Below are 16,215 nucleotides of genomic sequence, written 5' to 3'. Positions count from 1 at the left end.
TAGGAAGGAAACTATGGCAATTTACCCGCACTCCTATCCACATTTGTAGATAAGGCCTTCCCTCGTTCATCCTTTCTCCCACAAGATCTTGATGTTCCGTGCAACGCACGGGCATCTTGCTAGTAAGAGTAGAAATTAGACATATAACACTTCTCGAATCTTGAAACCAACAACATTCCTCCCTTATCTCATCAAAACCGCCAAAGGAATATATTTTGAGCGAAACATAACATATTTTTAGTGATATACCTATTTCAAAACTAGACTCTTTTTTCTATCAAATCGGTGAATGTGTATTAATCAACTTTGATCGTGTGGCAATGCATCGTTCCACAATGTAGTGCCTATAGATTTTTTAAGAAGTCAAACTTTGCAAACTTTGACCAAGTTTGTAGAGAAAAATATTTATATCTACAATAGCAAAAATATATAATGTGAAACTACATCATATGATGAATCTAGTGATATATGTTTCGCACTCTAGATGTAAATATTTTTCTCCAAAAACTTGGTCAAAGTTTGTGAGGTTTGACTTTTTCAAAAAATCTATAAGCACTACATTATGGAACGGAGGGAGTAGTTATTACCACTGTATAATTTTTTGGACACTAGACAAATGGTGGAGTACATATGACGGTGTCCTGGACTAGGGGGTACTCATCACGTCATCTCCCAATCAGTTGGATTGGGCCTAGGACCCCCATGGCCATATACTTATGGGCCAGTTCAGACAGCTGCCGCATAGAAGGAAGATTCCATAAGACTTGGTGATCAAGACAAGGACTCCTCCCCACCGGCGTATTCGGCTAGGACTCTTGTTATCCTAGGCCTCTGGTGCATTATATAAACCGAGGCCAGACTAGTCGATAGAGAGATACGCAATCATAATCATAGGCTAGCTTCTAGGGTTTTAGCCTCTACGATCTCGTGGTAGATCAACTCTTGTAATACTCATATCATCAAGATCAATCAAGCGGGAAGTAGGGTATTACCTCCATCAAGAGGGCCTGAACCTAGGTAAACATCATGTCCCCCGCCTCATGTTACCATTAGCCTTAGACGCACAGTTGGGGACCCCCTACCCGAGATTCGCCGGTTTTGACACCGACATTGGTGCTTTTATTGAGAGTTCCGCTGTGTGATCGGCAAAAGGATCAATGGCTCGACTGCAGATCAACTGCGACATCGGTTCTTCATCACCGGCTCGACTGGTCACCTTGGCTGGACTGAGGACTGCGCCCTACCTCTGACCGTCATGTTCGGAGGAGGGCCTTCATCAACATCAACTCCGATCTCTATCAAGATCATGGAGGAATCATCCAGGGAGCCCGTGGGCTCAACGTCAACATTGCCCTCGGGCGACCGTGCTGTTTTTCTGGACAGCAAACTTGTATCCGCCGCCACTGCCTCCTCAAGTGTCGTTTTAACGATTTCTTCAGTGGAATTGTGCGAAATTGAGTCTACAACCCTCGAAAATTTCGTCGAGTTCCGATGGAGGAATCTCCTGCAATCCACGATATACCGGAGCCCTGTCAAATCTGGATGGGAATCTGGACGAGTTTAGGGCGTGGTGTCCAGATTCTAGCTCGGACGTCCTTTGGAAGATCCAACCATTGATCGGATGCGGAATTCCTATATCTACCACCCCTCAAACTTTCAGCTCGATCCGACCATCCAAACTCCAGGAACCTTCCGATTAGTGCATCACTTTTCGGATCTGTTTTCTGCGCGAGAACGAATCCGACCCGAATTCATCTTTTTTATGAACGGGATTTCAGACATCCTTTTTTAAAGAAGTTCTGTATGGGGTATTGTGTTTTGTTTTCAAACACATCCCACTAATTTTGAAGTCTTTTCCAATATGATCTTCACCATCGCGCTGGTGTCAGACCAGCCCGACAACATTGCTCTACGGCTGCCAACCTGCACTAGACACGTTGTCACTTTATTGAGCCGAGCTTAACTTCTTTGGATCATCATCTCGGCAAGCCGAACAAGAGTTTGGCATCGCGAAGGATAAATCATCACCAACATCGCCGCCCCACGGATTACACGGAGCGGGCACACCGGCATCGCCGCACGGTCACTTCATCAAGCCGGCATTGACCACGTCACGACCGGCATCGGCAGGGCCACACTGTTGCTTCTTCAAGCCGATATCCATCACGCCGACCTACTTCGACTCATCGGCTGACATCGAGGCTTCGACAACTCGGCTGGACCGGGGGCTTCGCCATCTCTTCATCAACCTACTTCGGAGACTTCAACGTCACTAGCCGACCAGCTTCATCACGTTAGCTGGACCGAGGGCTTTGCCTCGGCATGCCAACCTTAGCCAGCATCGCCATGCTGTCGCTTTATCACCCATCAGGCAATGGGTGTGCGGATCGAGTCCCAATTTTGGGAGTCACCTTTCTTCGGATTGCTACAACAAATAAACCAGGTGCTATTAATCCTAGTAATTTTTGCTTGTTTGGGTTTATTTTTTCCAAGAAATTATTACTCTGGTTTGTTCCATTATCTGTACACAGGTCTATCAAATGATGGCCGCACTAACGACGGTCGCATGGTGGTTCGGTCAGGTTCTGTACATAGTCCGGCGCACGCCGCATCCGGAACTCGGACCAACCTGTGAATTCAGGCTTTTCCACGCCTTTACCGCGTCACGCCGACGCCCTGCATCGACATTCACTTCGGCGCAGGCCATATTTTCTTTTATTACTCACTTTGCATAAATTATCTATTATGCAACGATTTTTTTTAATTATTGTTATTACTATTATCTCCGGCTTGCACTATTTTTTGTGCACAGGAAAATGATCCGGGTCGGGCAGTATCGTCAACTCGGTGTACTGACATACAACGTCACCTCTGCTGGACGGGGGGCTTCGCCAACACATCATTACCCCACGCCGGGCACTTCGGCATCACTCTGCCGGCCTGCATTGGCCGTGCTATGTCACCACTTTGGAGTGCCGAGCTCTTCGCTCCGCCACTTCGAGACCAGCTTGGGGGATGGAACCTTGTCCCGCATCAAGCTCGGACCCCGTCATCAATGCCGAACACATTAACCAGCTAAGTTGCCTTCATGCTCAAAGTTTTAAATTTTTAACTTGTGTTCTGTTCGGCCTAGCATTATACCTTTTTGGCAAAAAGTTGTTTGTGAAAAAAATTCCTTGTCATAACCTTGTTTGTGACACACAAATTCAAATACCTAGTTCACTTGGGGGCTTCGTTCATGAAGCATTTCCTCTTGCATATGATTATACTTGTACGGCTTTGTTCCTTGTTCGTGTATTACGCCACAATATGCACCATATTGACCTAAGCGATTTGCAAGCTGGGTTGCCTCGCTCCTGTGTTTACACCTACGTTCCCGATTGTTCAGCTAGGGAGTAAAGGGAGCACCTCTGCGATTGTCATGATCGGGTCATCCGAGCTCAGACCTCAGACTGGGTGAAGCCGAAAGCTAGCGCTCTTATTGTTTTCAATTATGGTTGGCACACAACGGAACTCATGAGTACAAAAAATCTATTGCACCAGTCTCATAGTAACAATGAGCAACTGAAGAAAGGTATCAGTGGGGGTACTATTTTCTTCGAAGATGCTTCTTACACTTCATCAGTAATATAGCATAAGTTCCCTGAGCGCGCTTTGTCTATTACAGCCTTATGGTTTGATTGCCTGGTTATCGGAAACACCGTCGATATTTTGACAGGTGGACTACATAACACTTTTCGGTCCTTGACCATAGAGGGAGAAGCCGATGGTCGGTTAAGACGCGTTTAAAGTTCGGGTGAACAAAGATATGATATTAGTACTTCGGTACATACAATCATTATACATAAAATTCTTTTACCCAAATCACTTGGGGGCTCTTAAATGAGCCGTTTTATAATAAGTGTTCTTCTTCTTAGTCGTTTCAAAGTTTTTATTATTACTATTTACCACTCCTTTCTCGACGCAAGTGTGTGGTCAATAGCCGGATAGCCTTGCTTCTCTCTTTAGCCGCTCGAACTTAGTTTGCTAAACTAGCCTCGGAGAAGAACTCCACCTTCGGGATAAGGAGGTGGAAGCCATAGGCTGACCCGCTTGAAGTCTTGAGATACGATGTGTCATTGTAAAGCACGATAGCAACACAATTTTCTTTTTCTAAGACCAATTTTCAATTTGGCACCAAACACTTGATCTAGTTCGGGCGTCCAGTTTTTACTGAAGTTTTTGGTTTTCCAAGCCTATGGCACTTTTTAAGCTATTTGTGTGTTTCCAGCATTAGTCTCGTAGTGCAGCGCCGGACACCTTTAGGGATTCGGCAAAAACATTCTCGGACATTGATGTATATGCATCGGTTTCGAATTGCGTCTTTGGTCAATAGTTGGGTTGCCCGGCTCCTATGCTTGCCTCCTACATTCCGCTTTGTTCGGCTAGGTGCGCAATGGGAGAACCACTGCGATTGTGCTTCCAGCTAGCATGGTTAAGCGCTTCAGTGGAGAAAGCCGAAAACTGACTGTCACAATAAGCGTAAACTGGTCAGCGATCTGATGACTGTGTTAAATGATGTTCCGTTCATAATATTGGCCGAAGTGTTTACGGCTTGACCTCGACTGTCGCCGAACACTAATCGGAGGCTAGTAACTGGCCTTCCAACTTTAAGCTCCTATGACTAAGTGAAAGTTATAAAGCCCGCATATCTGATTGCCTCATTTCTGCTAACACAACCGCCTTCGGGCACCGAGACATCGGCTAAGGGTTGTTTTGTTAGTGCGGAAACACCCTGCGTAGTATCTACCAAGGGGTAGAAGCCGACGATGGGCCACTTTCAACTGATAAACGGTCGCAATGGAGTCAAAATAATGATGTAAATTACTTGGACACATAGAGTCATTATACATAATCTGTGATTTTACTCTGGATATCGATCCTTAATTCGGCCACCCGTGCCCACATTAAGGCTCAGGGGCTACTGGCTTTGTGCTCATTATTTATAAATATTAAAGGTGCACATCGATCCCCTGATTTGGTGTTACCACCCGACTAGTGTCTCGGGGGCTACTGCATTGCTTATTCAATGCAGAGAATTCAAAGTGCACAGTGTTCGGCTTGAACGAACTATGCGCATACGCGTCTTCGGACAATAATAAGTACCATATGGACCTATCCGACATCAAGCTAGTATATTTCCGCGACTTCTCACAACCCTCTCTCAGGGGCCCGTTCGCCGATCACTATTATCTCTAATATATTACACTGCGTTTTTATTCCTATATATGCTGCCGAGCTAGGAGTTGATCCTCAGGTCGATTTCACGACCTGAGTCTCAGAAGCTACTAGGATCAGCAGTTTCATATTTTCCTTCAGCTGCATCTCGGATTTTAGACTGACACACACCTTGAGGGCTACTGGATGTACATATACTGGCTATATATATCGGCAACGAATAAATTGCACCAATAAAAAATATTCACAAAAAATCAGCCCGCTATCGGGTGGTGCACCACCCCGGAAGCAGTCCGGCAAAAAGCTCGGGCACCAGTGGCTGCCTCCATAGAGGGTATTTCCAGCGTTGGAGCTTGGACATAGTCCGGCGTTGGAGCTTGGATACAGTTCGGTGTTGGAGCTTGGATATAGTCCGACGTTGGAGCTCGGATACAGCCCGACGTTGGTACTCGGCTGCAAAAGATACCTCGAATACAATCCGGCGTTGGGGCTTGGACGCAAGAGGACACTGCCGCCCGGGAACAACTTCAAACTCGAGGTGTGGCATAAAAATAACAAGGCATTTATAAAGGCCAGAAACTTGAAGGGGCTCCTCGGATACCCGACGTGTAAACTCGTCGGATGCACTTCGGCGATCCTCAAAATCGAAGATGAGAAGATTTGTTGAACCAGATTTCAAGACCGACAACCGAAGATGAAGAACAGTTCGGAAGAATCGAGGAGCGTCCCCAACTTGAAGACCGGTTCAGGGGGCTACTGACGGTGTCCTGGACTAGGGGGTACTCATCACGACGTCTCCCGATCAGTTGGATTGGGCCAAGGAACCCCATGGCTGTATACTCATGGGCTACTTCAGACAGCTCCCGCATACAAGGAAGATTCCACAAGACTTGGTGATCAAGACAAGGACTCCTCTCCACCGGCGTATATGTCTAGGATTGTTGTTATCCTAGGCCTCTGGTGCATTATATAAACCGAGGCCAGGCTAGTCGATAGAGAGATACGCAATCATAATCATAGGCTAGCTTCTAGGGTTTTAGCCTCTACGATCTCGTGGTAGATCAACTATTGTAATACTCATATCATCAAGATCAATCAAGCAGGAAGTATGGTATTACCTCCATCGAGAGGGCCCGAACCTGGGTAAACATCGTGTCCCCCGCCTCCTGTTACCATTAGTCTTAGACGCACAGTTCGGGACCCCCTACCCGAGATCCGCCGGTTTTGACACTGACATTGGTGCTTTTATTGAGAGTTCTGCTATGTGATCGGCAGAAGGATCAATGGCTCGACTGTAGATCAACTGCGACGTCGGCTTCTTCATATGAATAGTCAGCTCGTATGATAATTTGATCCGTAGGATTTGATGGTCGGGGCCACAGGTGAACGACCTGGAGGTGGTTGAGGGGGTCCTGGTCTAAGGGGTCCTCGGGCGTCCGGCCTGTTAGCCATGGGCCGGACTGATGGGTTGTGGAGATACGAAGACCGAAGACTGCACCCGTGTCCGGATGGGACTCTCCTTGGCGTGGAAGGAAAGCTTGGCGACCAAATATGTAGATTCCTTTTCTTTGTAACCGATCTTGTGTAACCCTAGATCCTCCCGGTGTCTATATAAACCGGAGGACTAAGTCCGGAAAGGATATACTCATTACCATAGTCATACGGGCAAGGCTTTTAGGGTTTAGCCATCTCGATCTCATGGTAGATCAAATCTTGTAATACTCATATTCATCAAGATCAATCAAGTAGGAAGTAGGGTATTACCTCCATAGAGAGGGCCCACACCTGGGTAAACATCGTGTTCCCTGTCTCCTGTTACCATTGACCTTAGACGCATAGTTCGGGACCCCCTACCCAAGATCCGCTGGTTTTGACACCAACATTGGTGCTTTCATTGAGAGTTCCACTGTGCCATCACCAAAAGGTTCGATGGCCCCTTCAATCGTCGACAATGACGCTGTCCAAGGAGAAACCTTCCTCCCCAGACAGATCTTCGTGTTCGGCGGCTACGCGCTGGGGGCCAACTTGTTTGGCCACCTGGAGCAGATAGATAGCTACGCCCCTGGCCATCAGGTCAGATTTGGGAGCTTGAATTACGTTGTGGACATCCGTGGAGATTTGATCTTCGCCTTATTCGAGACCGCGGCCACCGCTCCTGGTCACCTTGACGAAAATGACCTAAATCTGTCGTCAAACCGCATCCAGGAGATAGCTCCTATGACCACTCTGGCCTTAGATCCAAAGCACACTGCGGCATCCAAGGATTGGAGGCTCAACCCCACCACGGAGGCCACAGATTCCCCGGCATTGGAGCCGCACATGGACTTAACCTCACACAATACTCGTGTCACTGGAACTCCGGACTCTCCTCCGGGTATAAGTTCCAAACCATGTGAGTCCGCGGATACCGAACTTGATCGCTTATCGATCTTCGAGTTCAACCGAGCTATGTACGGTTCGAACTAGAGGCTGATGATGGGGAATTTTGTTTCCCACCCGCCACCCACTTCATAGCCACTATCGAGGACTTAACCGACATGCTTGACTACAACATCGCCAGCATGGATGACGATGCTGACAAGGAGCAGGGCCAAAACCCGCCATTCACTGGACGACAGACGGACACTTCTTCCTACGACGTATACATGGTGGACATGCCTGAAAAAACTAACAACGATGACAAAGAGGATCCAGTTGAGGATAAACCTCGTGAGAGACAGCCCAATTGCCAGCTTCCTCGACGCCGCTCTAAGTCACGTCGTTCCAAAGACTGCAATACGGGCACTGGAAAAAATAATACTCTGGACAATGCCGAAAATAATGACGACCCCGTCAAGGTAACCTCCAAATAGGAGGAACGGGAAAATGGGCAAGTTAGCCCTGATGAACAGGCCATACATGGAGACTCAGAGGACAGTAATTATCTTCCGCTCTCCAAGGAAGAGGAGAGCCTTAGCAACGAGGATTTCATCGTGCCTGAGGAACCTCTCGAGCAGGAGCGCTTCAAACGCCGGCTAATAGCCACTGCAAGGAGCCTGAAAAAGAAGCAGCTGCAGCTTCAAGCGGACCAAGATCTGCTCAATGATAGATGGACCGAAGTCCTGGCCGCCGAAGAATACAACCTTAGTGGCCCAGCCAAAAGCTACCCGAAGTGTAGATTGCTACCTCAGTTCGATGACGAGGCGCTGGAGCCCGTACCATCATCGCACAATGCGGCAGGCCGACCACAACTTGGTCCGGATAAAGCGGCAACTCAAACCGAGCACCATACTGCCCCACCTTGCCGTAAAGGCAAGAATAAAACAGCTCAGGGTTGTACATACGACCTTCGACGGGACTTGGACGGTAGAGCAGGACACGCAAGATCGATCTACGGATCGCGAGGATGTGCCACGACACGCGATGACGGCTACCTATTTGGACATGACAAATCTAGCCACGCCCGGACCTAAAACCGCAAATGGACTCCATCGGAGGTATGTCGTAGTGTGGCCCAACATAGAGGCACCGCACACCCTCTTTTCTTCACAGACGAAGTAATGGAGCATGAATTCCCAGACAGGTTCAAACCCATGAATATCGAATCATACGACGGAACAACGGATCCCGTGGTATGGATCGAGGACTTCCTCCTCCATATCCACATGGCCCGCGGAGATGACCTTCATGCCATCAAATACCTACCACTAAAACTCAAAGGACCAGCTCGGTACTGGTTAAACAGTCTGCTGGAAAATTCTATTGGCAGCTGGGAAGATTTGGAAGATGCCTTCTGCGACAACTTCCAAGGAGCATATGTCTGGCCACCGGATGCCGATGACTTGAGTCACATTTTCCAGCAGCCCGGAGAGTCAGCCAGGAAGCTCTGGACTAGGTTCTTAGTTAAAAAGAACCAAATCGTCGACTGTCCGGATGCGGAAGCCCTTGCGGCCTTCAAACACAGCGTCCAGGATGAATGGCTTGAACGCCACCTCGGTCAAGAAGGACCTAAATCGATGACAACCCTTACCGCTCTAATGACCCGCTTCTGCATTGGAGAAGACAACTGGCTCGCTCGTAGAAGCAACAACGCCAGCGACTCGGGCACTTCCGAAATCTGAGATGGCAATGGCAAGCCACGATGAAGCAAACACAACAGTCGCAATGATAATGAAAGATCACGCGACACATCGGTCAACGCCGGATTCAACAATCCCAAATCCGGTCAATGGAAAAAGCCATTCAAGGCGAACCAAGACAGAGCATCCAACCTAGACAGGATATTGGAGCGGCCCTGCCAGATTCACGGCCACCCCGATAAACCAGCTAATCATACCAACAGAAGCTGTTGGGTCTTCAAGAAGGCCGGCAAGCTCAACATCGAACACAGGGGGAGGAGGCCGCCAGGCGATAGGGATGACGGAGAGGTTCACCAACCAAATACTGGGGGTCAGAAGCAGTTTCCCCCCGAGGATCGACCAATCCTGGAGCGGAAATAGCAGTTCGGCTTCCGCCGCCCACCTCATATACCCACAAAATTTGTATCGCACATACATCACTACGCACTTAAGATACCATGTGCATCGGCAGAAGTACAATACAGACAAGCCTGCAAGCACTCCCGTAACATTTTTTCTCTACTTTCCTCTTTCTTTCTTCATTATCTCTTCAAAACAGGTGACACAAAGGACAAACATCTAAACTGACTCTATCGGAGTTCAGATCCGTACACTCACCTAAGGGTCTACTTCCGTCAAGGATCCCCCTCGCCAAGGACAGGCGGCGCAGACGTGCGACAGGAGGTCCAAAATAACTTTTTGTAGACCACACTCTTTATTTCGAGCCTTTAATATGCCTTTTTCCTCCGCCTTCGACCCCGGGCATGTCAAATAGCCGGGGTTGTGGTCTTTTTTATATATAAAGTAATCATTGGCATATCTCTCAGGTCCCAGTAAACATCATCCGAATTAATCATTCATTTCTTTTCGCAAATGAATATGGCTCCTATGGTTGTTTCACAGATATAGCTCGACATAACCTGCCAGGGGCTCGGTGTGGGAACAAATGAGTTGCCAACAAAGTCCGAACTGCTTTACAGGGTACTTTGGCGTCGTGAGTTTGGCCTTATATGCATCAGCTCCGAATCATGTCTTGGGTCAATGGTTGGGTTTCCCAGCTCTTGTGCTTGCTACCTTATGTTCCGCTCTATCGGCTAGGGTAGTAAAGGGAGAACTACTGTGATTGTGCTTCCGGTTCATCTGGTCAAGCACCTCAATAGAGAAAGCCGAAAACCGACTGTCATGATGATGCGAGAGCTGGTCAACCACTCGAAGACTTATCAGAATCTGTCGCGATTCCCTCCGTATCACATGAAGGACCTTTTTTCTTCAGGTCATATATGTAACACACCATATTGGAATAAGCCATACACATACCAGGGGCTATATCATAGTCCCCCCTATAAAACTCCTATGGCTAAGTGAAAGTGTTAACGCCCTATAGTCTGATTGCCTGGTTCTCCTCATTATCACCTCGTTCATGGACCAAGACGTTGGGTCAAGAGTGATCAAATGCTTTTCGAACACCCTCGTACTTCCTACGAGGGGGCTGAAGCCAACGACTGGAAAACTTTCAGATTATATAAAAATGGCCGCACAGGTGGAACACAAGCTTTCGAGCAAAACATAGATAGATTAACTATAAAATTGTCTTTTACAATTCCCATACAACTCACTCAAATATTATGTCTTTCGAGCATTGACCCGCTATCAAGCGGGCGGCCTCTAAGACTCTTCAAAATAATGCTCCGGTGCGTAATGGTCCTTGCCCTTGGGTGGACTCTTCGCTGCAACATCGATGGCCTTCATCTTCCCCCAGAATGTCTTGACTCGGGCAAAGGCCATTCGTGCACCCTCAGTGCACACCAACCGCTTCACAGCATCGATACGTGGCACCGCATCAACAAGGTGCTGCACCAAGCCGAAGTAGCTATTCAGAACAGGCTCAGTTGGCCACAACCGGATTATGACATTCTTCATGGCAGCACTGGACATCCTATGAAGCTCGGCCCATTGGGACATCTGTTCATTCAGCAACAGAGGGCTCTTTGACGCACCAAATTGTGACCAGAAAAGCTTCTCCGTTGCATACCCCTCTCGTGCTTAGTAAAACTGTGCCGCATCAGAAGAACTCTTCGACAAGTCTAAAAACTCATCCGGAGAACTCCACACTTGGTTAAGCTGAGCATAGTTCGGATCACCGAACTTAGTTTGTAGAAAAAAGGGCTTACCGGTTGCAATCTCCCCAGCTTGTCGGATCTCCTCACGGGCTGCTCTGGATTCAGACCGCGCTTCTCTCGCCTCTCGTAAGGCCTTGTCAACTTCAGCCATTTTGGCTTCATTCTCCTTCTCAAGAAGTTCACAGCGGCTAGCAACATTTTTTAGTTCAAGCGCCATCGTGGATATCTTCTCCTCGTCTTGGCGTCGAGTAGCTTGTTCGGCTTTTAACTCAGCCAATGCCTTTTCGGCAGCCACATTACTAAACCGGGCCTGCTCCTTGGCCCGGACCAGCTCCACCCAAAGAATTTCAACGGCGGCAGCACCATCTGCAGCCATGCATATTCCAGTATATCACAAAAATGTATGTGAAGGGACTGCCCCGAATACATACCTTGTGACTCGTCAAGATGCATATTGATTAACACAATGTCGTCCCCTGCCACATCAAGCTTCCGCTGCAGCTCGGCAATATTCGTAGTATGTGAAGTAGCCAGAGGGGAAGCAGCCTGTGTTCCAGTTAATCAGATTAGTCCTTGAGTATTTCTTCTTGATCCTCTGTTCGCCTCCCATGGGAAGCCAACCCGAGTGTCAGGGCTACTACCTATACACAGGTGCATCTTTGGAAATAAAATATAGTTGAAAACATTACATCACAAACCTCGATGCTTCTTAGCATGCTCATGAAGGCTTCATTCAATCCGCTCTTCGCGGACAGAATCTTCTCAACCACCGTACGCATCAAGGTACGTTGTTACCCCGAGACAGATGCTTTTCGCAGCATATCCCTCAATATATCCAGCGCCGCCGGGTCTCCGGAAGCCGCTGTACGAGCACGACCATCCTTTGAAGGAACCCATTCACCCGTCTCCAGAATCATCGTTGGCTGAACACCGGACAGTCCGGGGCCTTCCTTATTGGGCCCCGAATTCCGAATGATCGGAGGTCCACTGTCGGGTACTGCCTCTTTCATCCCCTGCACCGCTTGTTGATCAAGAAAAACCCTCCGAGATGACACTTCGGAGTCGTCCGCCTTATTGGGCGAGGAGGTCGGGGGAGGCGTCTCGCTTTCCATCATCTCTGGGAGGAGATCTCCTGAAGAAGTGTTGAAGAGTCCGTGGCCCTTCTGGGTTAAACTCCCATAGGCGGAGAAGCTGTCGCTGGCATGGCAGGGTCCGGCGGGCTAGCATTACCTGAATAACATTGCCAATATCGATGTCCTTCTCAATGAGGCTTCGGACGCGACTTTGCAGAGTCCGCACCTCGTCAACTGATCTCCAGTCCAACCCCTTATTAATCCACGATGCAAGATGAATTGGGGGGCTGGATCAAAATGCAGGCGCAGCAGCCCACTTGGAACCGCGGGGCTCGATGATATAGAACCACTCATGTTGCCATAAGTCGGAAGATTCTTTGAAAGATTCTTTTAGCCAAATAGCACTGGTAAGCTTGCTCACTGAGGCACCACCGCACTCTGCCTGCTCCCCCTCTATCATTTGCGGTTTCACATTGAAGGTCTTGAGCCACAAGCCGAAGTGTGGAGGAGTTTGACGGAAGGTTTCTCATGTGATGATAAACGCCGAGATGGGAAGAACAGAGTTCGGGGCGAGATCGTGAAAATCTAATCCGTAATAGAACATGAGCCCTCAGACGAAGGGATTGAGGGCGAACCCTAATCCTTGGAGGAAGTGGGAAACAAACACAACCCTCTCACCGGATCTAGGGGTGGGGATAACCTGCCCCTCCGCGAGAAGCCGACGGAGGATTTCTGCAGTCAGGTATCTTGCCGCCCGAAGCTTCGCGATATGCTCCTCTGTGACAGAAGAAGCCACCCACCGGCCTTGAAGGCTGGATCCGGAGATGACTGAGGCTTACGGAGGGTGAAACCTGGGTGTTGGAACTCAAGGTAGTAAGAGTCGAGGAAGAAGCAAGCATGGAGAGGAAAGGCGGGTCTGTGCCCCTTTATAAAGGCTGAGAATATCAAACACCTCCTCCCGGGCCTTAAAATCTGCCTATTCCCAAGGAGTTGTACCCTAAGGACGGTTGGGTTACCCACGTCTGTGTCGATAAAAGAATCCCTTAATAAGGGGACTCAATCTCTGCTTGGATAAGACGTGTCAATGACAACCACGTTTTTGAAATGTGGGGCCGCAAGCGAAACAACGGTTTGAAATAATGGCTGGACTGACATGATGTCATGTTGTAAAAAGTTGCCAGAGGATTGGACTTATAAATTATTATGCCCTCTGTGGAAGTATATGCTGCTCGTTCTGCTGAGACAAACTCGATCGTCCGAAGACCATTGTGACGTATCCGGAAAGAAGGGAACCCGCCTTGCAATGTTGAAGACAAATCTGCATGCCAGACTCCTCGTCATTGAAGCCAGGTTTAGGGGCTACTGAGGGAGTCCTGGACTAAGGGGTCCTCGGGCGTCCAATCTGTTAGCCATGGGCCGGACTGATGGGCTGTGGAGATACAAAGACCGAAGACTGCACCCGTGTCCCGATGGGACTCTCCTTGGCGTGGAAGGCAAGCTTGGCGACCAAATATGTAGATTCCTTTTCTTTGTAACCGATTTTGTGTAACCCTAAATCCTCCCGGTGTCTATATAAACCGGAGGACTAAGTCCGGAAAGGATATACTCATTACCATAGTCATACATGCTAGGTTTATAGGGTTTAGCCATCTCGATCTCGTGGTAGATCAACTCTTGTAATACTCATATTCATCAAGATCAATCAATCAGGAAGTAGGGTATTACCTCCATAGAGAGGGCCCGAACCTGGGTAAACATCGTGTTCCCTGTCTCCTGTTACCATCGACCTTAGATGCATAGTTCGGGACCCCCTACCCGAGATCCCCCGGTTTTGACACCGACAGCGGTGGCTCGCCAGTTGCCACCGATCGAGTAGCCACGTTTAAAATATCATTTTTTAGCGGGGTAAGAGTTCCGATATTCAATGGCGCGTTATAAGTACTAAGCCATTTTTAGAACGATTGGTATGGAGCAAAAATGGAATTCATAACTACTACTCCCTCCGTTCGGAATTACTTGTCTCGAAAATGGATGTATCTAGAACTAAAATATGTCTAGATACATCCATTTCTTCGACAAGTAATTCAGAACGGAGGGAGTACCTCCTTGGCGTATGGTTGTATGGGTTTATGTTGCAAGATGTTGAACCTGGTAGTTCTAGGGAAAATACTATGGTTTTGATGTTGGTTTTCAGTAATGAAAATCAGAAGGGGGAAACCCTTCTTTGATAAAAAAACTACTACCTCCTTTCCAGTTTACTAGTCCCCATCGTAGTTTGGGTCAAAGTTTGTCCATGAATTTAACTTGTAAAATGTGAATGGAAAATGAAATTTTGTTATACCCAAACAAAAAAGGACTGGAGGGAGTGATTGCCCTGACACGGACGCGACCTCTCATAGCACAGGCACTGAACCGGCGCGCCGGCCAAGAGGGCCCCACTCACTGCAGGCCTGGCTGAACACGCCTCCTTGCCGCATGCAACCGGCTTCAGACTGCCCCGCCTGCCTGAATCTGTGCATGTGCCAGCAACACGTCCTTCCGCGAGCCGGCCGGCATTTTAGAACACAAAAAAAGACCAAAATATAATTAATTGTGCATGGTCTTGACTTGTTGTGCTCGCAGTGGTAGCAGGAACTAGAGGTTTTTCTTTATTTATAACTCTCCTCAAAAATTTTTTGGCTTTGAAGTGAATCATGGTTGTGGACATTATCTATGAATGTGCAGATATCTGTGAACATAATTTTAATGTGGAAGTTGAACTTGGAATGTCGGGCTTGCGCGTGAATTATATCATGTCCAATGCTTCGTCTATTATTTTTAGGAAAGTAATTGCTGTTATTACATGACCCGTAAAAAAATTATTTTGTGCCACATCAGTAGATGCACGGACATCACAACAGCCATGCTGACTGGATAAATATTTGAACCTAGCTATTATGAAGGAATTTTTGTATTGACAATAGTTTTAGAGAGCAGGAGACGCCTAGCCTGCTCTGCCTCTGCTAGCTTATTTCTCGCTTCTTCCATCTCTTCTTTGGCTTGGGTGAAGAGAGCATATGATTGCTCTTTTCGCTTCTTCAGGAACTCAGCTACATTCTCAAGGGCTACTGCATGCTTTCTTTCAGCCTTTACTGGAGCCACGAGGGCACGAACAGCTGACAACTCCACCTGGCTTGTGTGTAATCCAGCATTATCTGGGAATTTGCACCTTGTGTCTAATCCAGCATCATTAGGGAACTGGCACCTTGTGTGTAATCCAGCCTCATTTTGGAAACATGATCTTGAGGTTGACCATACTTCCCTCCTTGCAGGAACTGCATCCTGACATGAAGTTACTTCTTTTTTAGATCAATACTCAGAGAAACCCAGATCCATTTAGTAGAAGCCAGATAAGCAGGACTCGCGGAAGTGAATTCAAAAGGAAAAAAATATAAAAACAGACTACAAGGTGAGAACACCCACTTCCTACATCAAGCTAAAAATAAAAGCATTACGACGATTAAGACTCTTCTTATTACACATCGAAGAACACGAGGCTAAGAGAAATAGAAACTATAACATATACACATCGAAGAACACGAGGCTAATCGAAAGTAATTGAAAGGGTGTTACTTACCAAGGCTCGTTTTACAGGTTCGGTGCAGCTCCTCTTTAACTTGCCACGCTCCTTGAAGATGTCCCCAATATCCCGTGTTTGGTCTTCATTGC

Source organism: Triticum aestivum, chromosome 3A (assembly GCF_018294505.1).
Source record: "Triticum aestivum cultivar Chinese Spring chromosome 3A, IWGSC CS RefSeq v2.1, whole genome shotgun sequence".
In the NCBI taxonomy this organism is placed as follows: Eukaryota; Viridiplantae; Streptophyta; class Magnoliopsida; order Poales; family Poaceae; genus Triticum; species Triticum aestivum.
Note: the sequence above shows the minus strand (reverse complement) of the source record.